Raw genomic sequence first — 18805 nt, 5'->3', positions numbered from 1 at the left:
AGAGTTGTTAATTTTCCGGTAGGTTGAAGTCCCAAATACAGAGAGTAGAGCTTCCCACTGGGCAATTACTTTCTATGAATTTATAGAAGTTTTCGTAATTGATTACGTTTGACTCTGGTCATATATACAAAGCACAAATATATACAACTAATGATTTTCTATACGTTTGACTAGAACACAATAAAATCCCGCATCATATGAATAAACAACTGACCGTTGTGGTCTGAATTTATTGCTATTGTTACACCCCGTCCTTTAATGTTCTGAATAGTTCCAAGTTTTTGTGTTAACAAAATTCTGTGTATCTATCATCAAAATATTCAGAATTAAAATTACCGTTACACAAACATCTTTCAATAGTTATAATAATATCGTAGTTAGATGATAAAACATTAGTATAAAATACATTACTTTTAGAATGTAAACCACGCTAAAAGTTTACCTGGAACTTCAGTCGGAAACGCTTAATTACGGAGACAAAGTAAATTTAAGATAAATAGTGGAATTGGTCGTAAATTGACCCCATCTCCATACTTAGACTTTTCTGAACAAAGTCATTGGTAAATATTTTTCTTGTATTGGAGTCCTGAAGGCGTATGCAGAGATTTCCTGCTTTTCCCGGAACACCCTGTGGATATATTAAAATAATTACTTTTAGAACGTAAACCACGGACGTTTTGGAAATATTTTTGCAAGTTTGTTCTACCTATTTATGTTAACGCGTCACTATCTTACTTACATACGGGGAGGCCTTGGAACACATTTTTCATTTGATTGGATTTGTCACAATAGGTTTGTTGTTGGATGAAGTGAGGGAGACAAGCCCTTCATCTGGCTCCCTACGGCGTCTTGAGAACTCAGCTGCTGGTTTATCTTATCTCAGGGCTGTTCAAATGCCACACTATCACTTTGGAATGCAGTCAAAGTTGTTTGCTGTTGGTGTTTTGCTCTCAAGTCCCAATGGGTGAACCTCTTTTTTGATCTATTAATAAAAACTGAAATTGCATATACGCAAAGGTTCCTTGCCTTTTAGCCGCACCTAGGAAAAATTGAAATTGATTCCGTTCGTCACGCATCTTGTTTGAATAATCTTGGTCAACGTATATTTTAATACCTCGAAGTTGGTTCCTATTCTTTAACACAGAGTTTGTCTTATTTTCTCGCTAGTAAACTTGCACACAATAGGGCAATTCGTTCCTGGTGTATTCTTGCCTACTCCATGCGTTTGCTGTGGCCTCGCCCGCGTAGCGTAGTCGCTAATACTCTCGCCTTCTGTGAGAGCGGTCCCATGTGGGGGCACTCGATCGGAAAAGTGTAAAAGGCTTTTCCAGGCCAGCCATCCTGAATGAGTTTTCCTGTATCTTTCTCATTCACACCAGGCAAATGATACCGGGATGGTATCTAATTTATACGTCCCAGGCTGTTTCCTTCCTTCCCCAATCCTTTCTTCCTTCCTTATCCCCGGATAGTGTGCTCGTCGAGGGACGTCATCCCTCAAACGTGACGAGCTAAATGACCATAGATGCCGAAAGCTCAGAAATCTAAACTTCCTAAATCTATGCGTTTACTGTAGGTCTTCGTCTCATAGTTCAATACGAAGTCTGTCCAGTATCACTGTTCTTATTTTGGTTTCAGTTTCCTATGCACTTTTTTCTATACCATATAGTACTAAATTTTGTCTTCGTCAATGATTTCCAAGGTAATGATTTATGTTATTTCATTGTTATTTGAATATATTTTGTTATTTGCAACTCAATGATGTTGAACGTACTTGTTAGTTCAGACATGCTGGTGTCACGAATATTATTAAATTATTATTAATATTTTTTTTTTTTTTTTTTTTTTTTTTTTTTTTTTTTAGAAAATCACATCTCATTTTACGTGGATAGCGAACTAGATTCAATGAAGGGCGGTCGACCTCGTGGAGTACTCGGACATCACCATATGGAGTATAAGGGCCTTGGGCACAAGTTTGAGAGGGTTGGGCACATGCACATAATGGGATTATAAAACCCGTTTCTATTATACTTCACTTAAAAAAGTATTTTATTTTGAGCTGAGTTGATTTTGAGTTTAACGTCCCTTCAGCAGCGAGGCTATATGAGACGAAATGATTCTAATGTAATACTATGTGAATTTTCTGAAACTGCCCAATCACCTTTATTCTTTGAAATCGAAATAAGTGGAGAATGTAATTTTGACGTAATATGGTCTATGATTTCAATAAGGATGATCAATTATTCTTATTGCTATTGGAAAATTGACTGGAATTTTTCTTTGAAACGGGCGATAAAAGGAGAAAAGTTCAATCAATTTTCCGAGTTTTTGCGAATGCAGAATGTGATTTCAAAATAATTTTCCACGATGACTTTATTCTTTTATGGCATCATGTGCTGTATATTTTCTTCGGACATTCTTAATTCCAATGATGATGTGTCAAAAAACCAGGACGGTAAACATGCTCCATTTTTAAAAAACATACAAAATTACAAGAAGTAAAACTACAGAAAAAACGATAAAATTTAATAAATATTTACTGGCATATGCTATTGATGTGACTGTACTAAACTGGAAAATGCAATTCAAATAGAAAAAATACATTATTTTAAAAGTGACATTTTGTCCTTTATTTGATACTATATGAACACCAGTTCTTCGCATGAGGAATTACATTGATGAAGAGATATTTAAAAGAGTCATGTGAATCTTCTTCTCCTCGGCTTAGGATGATGAATTTTTAAAAAAATCGAAATTGAATGATGAGAACCCACCTAGACCAAAGTCCTAACATGATTACTCGTTTTCCTGTTTGTCTAATCGTTCCGCGTTGTTTCCTTTTTCTCTGCTGTTCCAAGTCTGTCGTTGAACATAGCACCTCCCCGTTTCCTTCCTAAGTTTCTTCACTTCCTCGCTTGTGTGCGGTTTACTTTGAAAGTATATGTTGTAAAGAGTGAAAAATATTTTATGACGTGTAAGAATGAGAACCTGATAATATTGAAATGTAACAATAACTGTAGCTGTTGCTTTGGTGTGAAATATACATATTTTTTGACACAAATTTGGAATTCTCACTACCCCCTTACTTTATTCATTTTAGTAAAAGTACTGTCATAACAAAATGTTCGAAATAAGCACAAATTATGTTTAAACATTTCTGTGAATCTGTTCAGCTGTTTTTTTGGTCATGATGTCATGACAACCCAGGCTACATTCATTTTCATTAATATATAGGTTGTTCTGGTAATAAAGTGACAAATTCGAATACATGTGCAGAAACTCAATACCTTTAAAAAACTTAATCTGCGACTTTGGTCAAAAGCACCTAATTATAGAGATGACTCGATATAAGTTAATTAATGAAATTGGTCATAGAGTGGCTAAAACAACTGACAAAGTTCGAATACGTGTTCAAAACCTTAATATGAGAATAAAAGTTTACCTGCAACTTCAGTCGGAAACGCTTAATTACGGAGACAAAGTAAATTTAAGATAAATAGTGGAATTGGTCGTAAGGTGGTTGTTTTAAATTGACCCCATCTCCGTACCTAGACGTTTCTGACCGAAGTCACATGTAAATATTTTTCTTGTATTAGAGTCTTGAAGGCGTACGAAAAGATTAACGGCTTTTCCCAGAACTCCCTGTGAATATATTAAAATGATATTATATATAGATATAATATCTAGTACGTAATTAATGAAAGTCATTCAATCTTGTACAAACTTAACATGTCATTTTTATTGTAGCTTAATATGTAAATTATTTATCAAAGTTAATATTCAACTATCATCAGGTAAGCATGTCTAGAAACATTACTATAATGGCTGTTATTCTTTAGTGAAGGCGGTGAAATAAGTAGATCTTTTTGATACAATTTCTATATAACCTCTCCCAAAGAAAGACTATTGGCGCCATTTATAAGATTTCACTACATTTGGCGCGCGAAAACACCATACGGAGAAATAACGTTATGTGCGTAATGTCTGGATAAAACTGGGATGTACAGATGTAAGAATCGGGAGGAAATTCCTCTGTTTCAATGTTGAACGTACGCTCGTCACTTCTGGTTGAAAACTAACTAACTAACTAACTCTATGGCCTATGGAACCCGGAGGTTCAGTGCCGCGTTCACAAAAGCTCTCCACTGACTTCTATCCTTAGCTAATGGATCCAGTTTCTACTTTGTATTCCTATCTCTGCGAGATCCATCTTAATATTATCCTCCCATCTGCGCCTAGGTCTTCCTAATGGTCGTTTTCCTATGGGTCTACCAGTCAAGAGTTTGAAAGCGTTTCTACTTTCTTCCATTCTAGCTACATGACCTGCCCACCTAAGCCTCCTAGACTTGACGACCCTAACAATGTTGGGTAAACCGTATAAACTATGTAGTTCCTCGTTATGAAGCTTTCGCCATTCCCCATTCTCGTTCCTCTTGGGTCCGAATATTCTTCTCAGGATCCTGTTCTCAAATACTTTCAGTCTATGTTCTTCCCTCAGAGTAAGCGACCATGTTTCGCAACCATACAGAACAACAGGCATGATTATCGTTTTATATATTTTAAGCTTCAAATTCCTCGACAGAATTCGCGACGACAAGAGATTTTGAACCGAATAGTAACACGAATTCCCTGCTTTAGTCGACATTTAATTTCTTCGTGAATATGATTTTCATCTGTTAATATTGATCCTAAATATTTGAAAGTATCCACTTTATCAAAAGTATTATTTAATATTTTAACGCCTCCACAATTTGCCGTATTACGGTCCCGACGCACTTCCATGTATTTAGTTTTCTCTGCATTTACTTCTAAACCCATGTCCCTGCAAGCGTTTAATAATATCTCTGCATTTATTTCTACTGTTCTCCTATCATCCCCTATTAAATTTACATCATCAGCATATGCCATAACCTGGTGAATACCGTTCAACTCTAGGCCCTGGTTGCTATCTTTGATTTTCCTTATGGCGTATTCCAGCACAAAGTTAAATAATAATGGCGACAACGCATCTCCTTGTTTCAGGCCATTTTCGACGTGAAAGGGCGTGTACAAAAATTTTCCTACCCGGACTTTACTTTGGGATTCACTTAAACATATCTTAATTAATCTAATTAGCTTTCTCGGTATTCCAAGCTCTGTAAGAACGTTGTATAATGTTTCTCTCCTAACCGAGTCGTAAGCCTTTCTAAAATCAATAAATAGTTGATGTACCGGGGTATTGTATTCCCACTTCTTTTCGAGTATTTGGCGAATGGTAAATATTTGGTCGATAGTTGATCGATTTCGTCTAAATCCGCATTGATAATCTCCAATAATTTCATCTGCGTATGGGGTCAATCTTGCTAACAGAATATTTGAAAGGATTTTATAGGATGTTGACAGAAGAGAAATGCCTCGATAATTATTACAGTCAGTTTTGTCGCCTTTCTTGTGAATTGGAACAATGATTGACTCTTGTGGCAATTCTTCCTTGTTCCAGATAAGGAGAATGAGTTTGTGTATCTTGTTCCACAATTTTTCGCCTCCAGCTAAAATTAACTCAGCCGGAATTTCATCTACACCCGGAGATTTGTGTTTCTTTAATTTCTTTATAGCGGCTTCCACTTCTATTCGATTGGGTTCTGGAATATACGGTTCTGCGGTGTGTATCTCCTTTTCTGTAGCTGTCGCATCCTGTAGCTGTCGCATACACGTAATTTTCAAAGAATGCTGTTGATACTGACAGAATATGTATACAGGGAGCATGTGGTCAGAGCCGTAGTTACTGAGGGGATCGAGCAGAGCTTTTGCCTCGGGCGTTGATGGCAAGAGGGCATCGAACGAGCAAGAACAAATAAAAAGTTTACAAAAGAGTTATCGATGCAGCGCCCCGTAAAAGTATTGACGCCCTGTTAAATCAATTTTGGTGTAGATTTGCAAAGATTTACTAAAAGCTTCCACTTTAAACGTTTCAATTAGAGCCACAAGTTTTTACTTGTTACTTAAAAAATATACAATATATGATTTGTTAATAACAATGTGATGCACAAGGTGCCAAGTAATGACTTATAGTGTACGGAGGAGCGTTTTCAAAATGAGAAACGATCAAAGTCAGAAATATGTGTTCGGCGTTTTTATGGTGATGAGTTTTCTACCCAATTTGGATTAATCACAACGGGGAGAATGAAGGTATGAAAATGAGAGAGTTAAAAAGACACACGCAATCTGATGTTTGCATGGAAATACTAAAAATGAAAGTAAACAAGGGGAATAATAACATTTTTGAACTTGAAGCAGTTGTAGAATAGGAGTTTAAGAGGTCAGAACTTAACATAATGAATTTCGTCTCTTTGAAAGATTGATTTCTACCAGTGATTTTTTTTCTTATTCAACTGACATTTGAAATGCTTCCAATGTGAAGGAATTTATTGGGATCATTGTTCTCCATCAACTACTTGTATCGCCTGGATAGTACTTTTTGGGTATTCGTATCTAGTTGTGTGATATTTTTATCCATCTACATACATACAAAACATATACACAAGTTATATATATATATACTGTGTGTGTTTGTGTGTATGTGCGTATTTTTCATATGTTCATTAATAATAAGTATAACCTTCAAATCAGATCTTTCGTTCTTTAAAAAAATTAAGTAATTATTGTAATTTCAAAGATATGTAGTAGCCAAATTATATTTCGGATTTTAAATAAAGGCATACAACACTTCTTCGGCTCCATCGATTAATGTTGAGAAATTCACAAAGAAAACTCCTTCTGTATTTCCGTTATATTTCACAAAATATTTTTTTAACCCTAAAAGAATGGAAATTAAAATGCTAGTCGTGTGGTCACATACTGTACATAATAAAATTTCCAAAATTTACAATTATTAATTATGTCAACTGTTTCGAACACATTAAAAGCAGGTAGTTTGTAATGGATTGAAATTTCATTTCTTATCAATAGTATGAGACGTTATAAATAGTAAATTTCCGTAACTGTTCTTCAAGTGAATCTGCATACCAACCAAAAGTAGTTTTGTACAGTTTGACCAAAAGTCCAAAATAAGCCTCTTGAAAACAGCTCTTATTTGTATAAAAGAATGCATATTGATCGCTTTTGGCTGTTGGAATGGTCTGTCCAATCAGCTTATCTAAAAATCAACGTAGCATAGCAAAAGTTGCTGCACTCGTAAGTGAGAGAAAAACGACTAAAGGAATAGCTTGGTGAGACAAATGTAGGCGACACAAAATTCTACTTTACTCCTGTGTGCGAAAATTTCTAGCTACAGCTCTGCATATTGGAGAAGAATTTTTAAAAAAATGCAATGTACGGACAAATTGACATGGAAGAAGAAAGCGTAATTGGACATAAAAACGAAGGAACAGCCGTATTGGACGCAAATGAAAGGTACAATGTTTGTGACGACCGTAGTCTACAGACAGTTGCCTTTGTCCTCATTTCTTCCGGCTGTTACTTTCATGGAATATACTCCTCTTCCAGTTGTATGTGTAAAAATTTGGGTTAGGAACAGATAATCATTTGGTGTTGTTTAGTGTCAAGTGACGATCTTGTCTTCTGTGTTATATGCTAGTTGCATTTTAGATATGATTACATTTTATAGCACGGAGGTCTCTTTGAAAATTTTACTTATTCTCTGTTCAAATAGAATATTGGCCTATAAGTACTCGCTTCTTTAATCTGCTTATTGTGATCCGCCGTATCTATGTGGTAAAGAGCACCTCTGGCACGTGGAATTCTTGTGATCTCAAGACCCATCAACACTTTTTTAAAAAAATACGTATTGTCCTACACTCTGTACATTTCATGCAACATGCAGTACAAGAATACTACAGATTGCACTAGTTTTGTTATAGCATTGGGTACGAACAACTTTCTATGTTTACTTCAAGGTGTATTCTACGAATGGCCACCTATACGGGCAGGCCCGCAACCAGAGGGGAGGCTAGGGTGGGCCTGCCCCCCTAAACTTTTCGTGGCCCCACTAGACCTCAATACAAAATACAGAATATAGATATTTGTAGGAGGATTTTTAATGACTTGCCTCCCCTAACCCTCTGTAGCTGGTTTCAGGCCTGTATACGGGAAGTTATTAGGTTAACGTACGGCCCCTCCAGATTGCAGGGTACTTTCTTTTGTCTTCGTGCAGTTTCATTTTTCTGTATAGACCTCCAGTTTCATTAGCAACAAAATATTTTTACGAATAATGACCACTAGTGCTGACCACGAGACGAGATTTGAGGCTGTCTCGTCTCGAAAAGATTCAGTGAAAATGTTTTCTCATTTATTTCCATTCGAAAAAGTCTGTCTCGCCCGGCATCTTGTCCCGAAAATGTTGTCTTGCTTTGTCTTTTCGGCAACAATGATGACAACAGTTCGTGCTAAATCGCCGTATGAAAAAGAAAAAAAGTTATGAGATGGCAGTGCAAAAATAATTATACTATTTAGTTAGGACTGTGAAGGACATGGGATGACAATAAATTGGAAAGACAGAAGTAATAACGAAGCGATTGATGTCAAATATACACTAAGAGGGGAGAAAATAGAACAGGTGGCTAGTTTTTGATACTTGGGTAGTATGGTACTTGCACCGATTATGGCCCGAGTCCCTAATATGGCCCACAGACAATATCTCTGCAGATTTACGTTGGTGCTACTAGATGACAATATAAACTATTTCCTCATGACAAGCGTAAACATATTTGAGCGGCTCAGAGGACATAGTTTATATTGTCATCTAGTAGCACCAACATAAATCTGCAGATATGGTGAGTGGGCCATATTATGGACCCGGGCCATAATCGGTACAAGTACCATAATACTAGCGATGATATGAATTTCGAGTGCGAAATAAAAGCAAAGATAGGAATGGCGAAAGAAGATTTTGCGAGGAAGAAAAATGTATTTTGTGGGACTGTGAATAATGAGATGAGAAAAAGGCTCATAAAATGCTTCGTGTGGAGTATTGTACTGAAAAGGACGAAACATGGACATTAGACAAAAATGATTAAATACGACTGGAAGCTTTCGAAATGTATGTGTGGAGGAAAATAGAGAGAATTAGCTGGGTTGAGTGATAAACGAATGAGAGGGTGTTAGAAATGGTGGGGAAGAAAAGAGTAATTTTACGTATTATTGATGAGAGGAAATGAACCTTGTAGGAACATTGGCTAAGAAAGAATTGTATCATGAGAGTGTGATAGAGGGTATAGTGGCAGGAAAGAGAGGGAAGAAACCAAGGAGATTACAATTGAGGGACGATATTAAAACAGAAAAATCGAACGTGAAGACGAAGAAGTTATGCGGAATACCGTGAAGCATTGAAGCTTCTCAGTTGCGGCAAGTGTCCTGTTAATAATGACATAATATCTATAATGATGATAATGATACACACAATCTTATTAAATATTTTTTAATGCACAAGTTATGGATCGTAATAGGCAGAGAATCACGAAATATTTTGGAATTCACTTTTATTTGCTGACAATCTGTACTTTCCCCTGATTCACACCAGCCTTCTTCTAGCCCAGCAGTTTTTAAACCCTTTTTCTTTTTCAGTTCTTGGCACCAAGGTCTTTAATTTACAATCGTACGTACGGCTATCCCCACTGGTCTAGTGAACTATCGCTCACGTGTTTGGTGAGCGGAGCTCCAGGTTCGATTCTCTTTCGAGGAATCTTCAAATTCGAACCAACTAGGATGGTTTGAATTCTACTTTGAAAATTGACCAACGTCTCTCGTGGTCTCGGAGTTGAAAAACTTCAACCTAAAAATAAAATTTTACGCCAGACCAATAAACACCTTATGTTTCTTTTATTTCTAATATCATCATCATCATCATCATGGGTATTCTGCCTTTATTGGCAGGTCACTTGCCGCAGCTGAGAAGCTTCGTTGCTCCACGGTCCTCCGCTAACTTCTTCGTCTTCGCGTATGATCTTTCTGTTTTTATATCATCCATTAATTGTAGTCTCCTTCGCCCCCTCCCTCTCTTTCCCGTCACCATACCCTCTAGGACGTCCCTCATGATACAATCTCTTCTTAGGGAATGTCCCAACCAGTTTCTCTGCCTCTTCCTAATACTATCTAAAAGTGTTCTTTTCTCACCCACCATTTCTAACTCTGTCTCATTCGTTTTGCGCTCGACCCAACTAATTCTTTCCATTCTTCCCCACACCCACATTTCGAAGGCTTCCAGTCGATTTTCATCACCTTTACGTAATGTCCACGTTTCCGCCCCATACAGTACAACACTCCACACGAAGCATTTTATGAGTCTTTTTCTCAACTCTTTGTTCAAGGTCCCACAAAACAGACTTTTCTTCCTCCTAAAGGCTTCTTTCGCCATTCCTATCCTTGCTTTCATTTCACGTTCGCACTTCATGTTATTACTAAGAATACTACCCAGATATCTAAAACTATTCACTTGTTCTATTTTCTCCCCTCATACTTTTATATTTGACACAGACCCCTTCGTTCCAATCACCATAGCTTTTGTCTTTCTAACATTTATTTTCATCCCATATTCTTCAAAGCCCTTTCTAATTTTTTCTAACATTTTATTGATTTCCTTTTCAGATTCTGCAAGAAGCGCCATATCGTCTGCCAATCTTATGTATCTAATCATTCTACCTCCTACCGAAATGCCATCATCATCATGTAGGCTATTTTTCACTATCTCTTCTAGATAGACATTAAATAGTGTTGGCGAGAGGCAGCATCCTTGTCGAACTCCCCTTCCAATAATGAGAAGCAAAATTAATGTGGATCATGTTTTGGTATATTTCCATTATTTCTTATAAAGAATGATAAATCTGAAACGACAGCACTATTGTATTCTGCTTTATGAATAGTTGAATTTTGCACTTTCTTCTGATACACTGGTAGTTTCTTCGTGGCACACCAGTTCACAATGACTATTCTTGTCACATGGAAACTATAAAAGCGGGGTTATACTGTAGAATTCTGGTGGAAAATAACGTCACTGTAGTTGGTAACATTGCACTGGTAACATTGTGAGATTTGTATCTTCTTCTTGCATCAGTCTTAGATATTTTTTTAAAAAAAAAGTAACTACAAGACATGGAGAAGAAATGTCTTTATCATTGGAGTGTATATATATATATATATATATATATATATATATATATATATATATATATATATATATATATATATATATATATATCTTGCGTAGTTGTTGTACATTGTCTTTAATGCTCTATCTTTCTTCTCTTCTTGCCTCCTTCCAGCATCTCTCTGCGTCTCTTGACGTGTATCTCTTTGTGCTCAGATGCTGTATCATTCTGTTAATTTCTAATTGGAGTGGAATTGTTTGTTGATGAAATACGAATGACAAGAAGCGACGCAGAAAATTGTTTCGTAGTGACAAACATCATGTTTACGTTTACAATTTCTTTGCCCAAATTTGGATGTAATGAGCGAAAATGTACAGAATTAAGTATCTCACAATTTCTAGGTAGCATACTAAAAGTATGTAAGCATTCGTAGCAGCTTAGAAGCGAAGTTACATCGATTTAAATTAAATATTTATTGCTACAAGCAAAGTGAAGTAAACTTACCTAATGTATTAATTGTTCTATATAAGGATTAGGTTAGATATTAGGTAAATGTTCTTTCCTTACCTTCTTGCGATAAAACCGTAATTTTACTGATCTTCCCTTAGCTTGTAGCGAAAAAATTGTAATCTTGCTGATCATCCCTTTGCTTGTAGTGATAAGATTGTAATCTTACTGATCTTCCCTTTGCTTGTAGTGATAAAATTGTAATCTTGCTGATCATCCCTTTGCTTGTAGTGATAAAATTGTAATCTTACTGATCTTCCCTTTGCTTGTAGTGATAAAATTGTAATCTTACTGATCTTCCCTTTGCTTGTAGTGATAAAATTGTAATCTTGCTGATCATCCCTTTGCTTGTAGTGATAAAATTGTAATCTTACTGATCTTCCCTTTGCTTGTAGTGATAAAATTGTAATCTTACTGATCTTCCCTTTGCTTGTAGTGATAAAATTGTAATCTTGCTGATCATCCCTTTGCTTGTAGTGATAAAATTGTAATCTTACTGATCTTCCCTTTGCTTGTAGTGATAAAATTGTAATTATACTGATCTTCCCTTAGCTTGTAGTGATAAAATTGTAATCTTACTGATCTTCCCTTAGCTTGTAGTGATAAAATTGTAATCTTACTGATCTTCCCTTTGCTTGTACTGATAAAATTGTAATTTACTGATCTTCCCTTTGCTTGTAGTGGTAAAATTGTAATTATACTGATCTTCCCTTAGCTTGTAGTGATAAAATTGTAATTATACTGATCTTCCCTTAGCTTGTAGTGATAAAATTGTAATCTTACTGATCTTCCCTTTGCTTGTAGTGATAAAATTGTAATCTTACTGATCTTCCCTTTGCTTGTAGTGGTAAAATTGTAATTATACTGATCTTCCCTTAGCTTGTAGTGATAAAATTGTAATCTTACTGATCTTCCCTTAGCTTGTAGCGATAAAATTGTAATCTTACTGATCTCTCTTTAGCTTGTAGTGATAAAATTGTAATCTTACTGATCTTCCCTTTGCTTATGGTGATAAAATTGTAATTATACTGATCTTCCCTTTGCTTATAGTGATAAAATTGTAATCTTACTGATCTTCCCTTTGCTTGTAGTGATAACATTGTAATCTTACTTATCTTCCCTTACCTTGTAGCAAAAAAAAAAAAAATTGTAATCTTGCTGATCTTCCTTCAGCTTGTTGTAATAAAAGCTTTTCACTGATGTGACTTCCTTCAAGAAAAGCTAGAGGTAAACACTGAACTACACTGCGAAAAAAAACCGATATTCGAATGCGGTATACTGTACAAATATATAGCATCCATATGATTACTACGGAAATCTGTATGGAGCATACGTCATCATATGTTGCATACGTAATACTCTTCTTCCGCTTAGATATTACATGATGCCGCTGCAAGATGTCAGACATCTAACAGTTTTTCGTATATTATACAAGTACACGAAGGTTAGTTACATCAGTTACATGTTATATAGTCAATCTGTATGCCAAGATATTGACCGCATATATATATATTCCTCTGTTTCATACGAAAAGTACATATAGATGGAATACATACACGGAAAGAATTATAAAATATACGATTTCACTTATAGGTTTCCTTCAGGATGTTACATACAGTCGTACCAGGGATCGGATCCAGGGTGGGGGCGATCGCCCCCCAGAAGAGGAAACTTTCTTATTTTATATATATAAATAAAACCCACCCGAAAGTTTGGAGCCCTTAAAAGTAGCAGTATGACAACCCACCGCCCCCCTAGAAGTCGGTCCTGGATCCGCCCCTGAGTCGTACGATAAGTCCAAAACCTACATTATTAGACAGCAGTATATTCTGGTTGTTATTCTTTAGAATTATGCTTTCGTCTTAAATATATAATTATTAGTAAAATATTTTAATTAACTACTGATTTATTATGCAATATCATCGTTATAAGTATTCTGCCATTATTGTCAAGTCACTTATCGCATCTAAGAAACTTCCATGCACCACGATCTTCAGCTAACCTCTTCGTGTTCACGTACGATTTTTCGGCTTCTATACCGTCCATCAACTGTAGCTTATTTTGTCCCTTCCCTCTTTTTTTCCTTTCACCATTCCTTTCAGCACGTTCCTCATGATACAGTAATCTCAGCCATTGTCTCAACCGGTTACTCTTCCTCTTTTCAACTATGTCTGAAATTGAGGGAGTGAGCGCAACAGTGGTCTAACTCACATTTTTAAAAATGAAGAAAAATCAAGTTAAACACATGCGGTTTTTTGTACCTACAATATATATATATGTACAATGTATGACACATTCAACCACTTGTGGTTGCTTTTGGTATATTGTACAAAAAGCGCATGTGTTTAACTTTAACTTTTAGCGCATGTGTTTGACTTTTCTCCATTTTTAAAAAATGTGGGTTAGATCACGGTTGCGCTCACCCCCTCATTTGTTCTTTTCTCCCTCGCCATTTCCCTCATTATGTAGGGTCTTTTTCACTTTCTATTCAAGATGGATATTAAATGATGTCGACAAGAGACAAAATCCCTGTCAAACTCGTGTTCTAATCGCACTCTTCTCTGCCATTTCTTCCTCTATTCTAACTACTTGTTGCTTTATTTACGTTTCTATGAGTCTTCGATCTTTTTATACCAATCCAACCTTCCTTAGAACTCCCAACAATTCCCAATTCATGCTGTCGAAAGCCTTTTCTAGATCAATAGATAAAGATTCCTTTTTCTATAAACGTTTCATCGATTAGCTTTAATAAGCCAATTGCATCTTTTGTGCCCTTATTTCTCCTGAACCCGAACCGTTCCTCCTCGGCCTCTGCATTTTTTCTTTCGTACAACCTTCTGTTCAGTATTCAAAGCAACATTTTTGCTACATGCGATATGAAACTAAGAGTTCTATTACCTCACATCTCTTTGGGTTCCATATCTTAGCCAATAGTATTATGATTGTCTTCAGGAAATATTTTGGCAACACTCCTGTTTCATATACATCATTACAGAGTCGGAACAATTGTTTCTTACCCCTGTTTTCCATATTCTTAATTAATTCGATTGGAATATTATCTGTCCCGGTTCCTTTTCCATTGCAAATCTCGGATATAGCCGAGGAATATTAAACCCATTAACATTCTCGCGTACTTAATTTTCTACTTCAACATATAAGTCACTCGATCTGTCTCTCCTCCTCAATATACTCTTTTCAACTTCCTAAGACTTCATTCTCTCCATTCTGACTACCTTTCCATTCTTATTTTGTGCTGCCATTGTAATACTCTTTTGTTCCATCCGAAGTTCTATAGATTTCCTCGTATTGTGCATTTCCTCATATTCCCAACTCTTTCGAATTCTTCTGTGTTCTCCTATTTTCTTGTATTAAACTCTTTCCTTGCTCTGTCTGTTTCCCTTCGTAACTCATTGTTCAACTACATGTACATTTTCTGCCCTCTTTTGTAAATTTATAATCCGTAATTATAGTCGTAGGGATATGTAAATAAACTAGAGATACTTTATCCCAAAAATCAAATTAGAAAAGTTTATTAAAACATAATTGCTATGATCTGAAAAATTTATCAAAATACAGTATGGGTATCATGATCCTTACAAGTAATAACCCGGAACCTTATATTTTAAGGTGATAACCATTATTGACATATAGAGATCATATAGAGAAACAACCTATCACAAAAAGAAACCTCATATTTTTGGCGGAGTCATTTCTCAAAATCTAAGTCTATTGCAGAAAGAATACAGCAAATGTCTTTGTTAATAAAGTGAAATACAAGTTACTTATGTTAGATTCGTATTGCTGAAAGCAGTCATTCTTGCTCGCTGCCTTTTTAAACCTTGTAGAATCATAATTTTAGAAAACCTCAATATGGAGGTTTGGCTGTCAAATCGATAGCTAAGACTGCCCAAAAATTCATCTTAATTGGAATGCTGTATGTAAATCATTCCTTTGTTCATATAGTGCACATTTATTGATTTTCAACCGGTCTTAAACTTTTTTTTTTGTTTTCAATAAAAGTATTGAACTCTTATTTTAATTCTGAGAAATTTATTTCTCTCTTCATTTTTACATACTTTTTTTTGTTTTGTTTGTTTGCTCATGTTTTGCTACCAGAGCACTACTTGAAGAAAAGCTTTTTCCACGTTCATTTTTGTTTTGTCATACTTTTTTTTTTTTTTGCTTTCCTCCCGAATTCCAGCTGCGAGAGCAGGCTTCGCATCACAATAAATCTGTTTCCACATGTACACTCATGTCCAAAATTATTATCGCATATCTATAACTGTCTTCTTGTAAGAATATAATTTGATAATGATTTTGCAGGGCACTTTTAATATCGATACTTTGTGTATAATCGGGAAATGTATATTTGTGGTAAATTTCACAGGAAAAGAATTATAAATACGAAAATTTGAATGAGTAAATCAACGTGTTACTAAATGAAGAAGAAAGTTTTATTTTCGCTTTATTGTTCTTATTTACTGCTCTTTTGACATGAAATTTTGCCACATACATGTCTTTGCCGATTATACACATACTAACATTATAAGAAATATCGGGTAAATTCGTTATCAAAATTATATTCCTACAACAATATATTTGTAAACATACGACAATAATTTTGGACATGAGTGTACTTTAAAATTTTATTACAATAGTATCCCTAAAACACGGCACTCGACAACCCGGCAGACCGGATAACTCGGGCCCATCCTGGAAGGGCAAAAAAAAAAATCCGCGCGCAAACCTGTTCAAGGTCTTGCCGGGTATTTTTCTGAGGTCTGTCTTATTAGACAAATTACTGTACAGTATGTATTCGTTAATTTTCAGGTATAGTAAAGGCTTTATGCCTTCATAGAATACGTACTTTTCCTTTGTTTAGGGGTAATTAGGCAGTTTATTCTCTGTTGTACTTCCAAGCAACCAATACATATATGTACAGTATTGTATTTTCTGAGCAAACACTCGTACTTATTACTTTTTAACTCCATTCCCAATAACCCGGCATTTTCACAAACTGGACCACCCTTCGGTCCACATCAGGCCGAGTTTTCAGGACTCTATTGTATTAACAATTTTAATTTCTTGACCATTTACCACCACGTAGAAAGAAACTTGTTACAAAAAGTAATAATTTTTAGCATTCGATTGAGCTTCATTTAAGATGAGAAAGAGAAGGCTTTTAAATACTTTCTCTCGCTACTGACCAGATCTTTGAAATCATTAAGCATTAAACTTTGAAACTTTGCACGTATCTGTCGCCAGTCGAGCAGATGGACATACATTCATTTTTCACAGCTCTCTACCACTGAGCCAACGTGACCCCTCACGACCATTAGAGATGATACGACGTATTCCCATCTCTGGAATCGAACCAGGGATACCAGAATTAAGCTCTCTACCACTGAGCCAACGTGGCCCCTCACGACCATTAGAGATGATACGACGTATTCCCATCTCTGGAATCGAACCAGGGATACCAGAATTAAGCTCTCTACCACTGAGCCAACGTGACCCCTCACGACCATTAGAGATGATACGACGTATTCCCATCTCTGGAATCGAACCAGGGATACCAGAATTAAGCTCTCTACCACTGAGCCAACGTGGCCCCTCACGACCATTAGAGATGATACGACGTATTCCCAACTCTGGAATCGAACCAGGGATACCAGAATTAAGCTCTCTACCACTGAGCCAACGTGACCCCTCACGACCATTAGAGATGATACGACGTATTCCCATCTCTGGAATCGAACCAGGGATACCAGAATTAAGCTCTCTACCACTGAGCCAACGTGGCCCCTCACGACCATTAGAGATGATACGACGTATTCCCAACTCTGGAATCGAACCAGGGATACCAGAATTAAGCTCTCTACCACTGAGCCAACGTGACCCCTCACGACCATTAGAGATGATACGACGTATTCCCAACTCTGGAATCGAACCAGGGATACCAGAATTAAGCTCTCTACCACTGAGCCAACGTGACCCCTCACGACCATTAGAGATGATACGACGTATTCCCATCTCTGGAATCGAACCAGCGATACCAGAATTAAGCTCTCTACCACTGAGCCAACGTGGCCCCTCACGACCATTAGAGATGATACGACGTATTCCCAACTCTGGAATCGAACCAGGGATACCAGAATTAAGCCCTCTACCACTGAGCCAACGTAACCCGTCACGACCATTAGAGATGATACGACGTATTCCTATCTATAATCCTTAATTTCAGAATGTAAAATAATATCAGACAGAAAATAAAATTAGTTGAAATATGTGTGTCTCCTCCCCCACAAATTACTCATGACTAGTGATGGGCAGTGGGAATATTCCCGGTGGGGAGGAAAATAAAAATTGGGAATATTCCCGGGTTTTTTCCCTGGCATATAAATTCCCGGGAAAAAATTTATTTTGATTTCCTTATTTTATTTTCTAAATTATAAGAACTATATGACTGATTACATTATTTTCATTTATTATCATTTGCTACCAGGTTTTAAATAATTTGGAGGTTAAAATATTGAAATTTGTTGACTGTACTTTTTATAATAGTTAATAACATGATTTTTAAATTTCCACTAACATTTGCACTATAAAGAAGCAAAACACTAATTTATAAATGAAAAGGAACAACTCAGTAAAGTAATCTAGAAATTCTGTGGAGGTAGAGGTGAATTACTATCAGTACACCCCGAATCACCGTTAGTAATAGACGTGTCTGTCTGCTGTCTGACTCACAGCTTCTGAATGGGTACTCAGGCTTCTCTTACATGTGAATTAACGCATGGAATTTCGAGATATGGGTAGGAAGAAAGGTCGTCTGTGGCAATGTTACGTTCAAAATTCTAAAGATAAGTCAGTATCTTGCAAATATTGTGGACAAATATGTATGAGCAAATGCTGATAAAATGGTGAGACATGTGTTTTCTGGCAGTTGCCCAACTTAATTTGTTTATAACATTTAAAAATTTAATATATTTATAACATCAGTAGTAGGGCCAACTTTAGAAAATCCACTTGCATATAAATATAAACTGTTTAGTAGTGTAAAATGATGTGGACTTCCTATACCAAATGTTTTTCAACATATTTACTCCCATAAAATATATTGTAAGTAAATATACATTTGTGCGTACTCTCTAAACATAATAAAATAACATAGTACCGTTCAGAATATACATTTTAAAGAATCCTCTGGAGACAACAGT

This window comes from Thermobia domestica, chromosome 3 (assembly GCF_964235325.1).
Source record: "Thermobia domestica chromosome 3, izTheDome1.hap1.1, whole genome shotgun sequence".
Taxonomy (NCBI): domain Eukaryota; kingdom Metazoa; phylum Arthropoda; class Insecta; order Zygentoma; family Lepismatidae; genus Thermobia; species Thermobia domestica.
The sequence above is the reverse complement of the archived record's forward strand: the minus strand, read 5'-3'. Positions refer to the sequence as shown.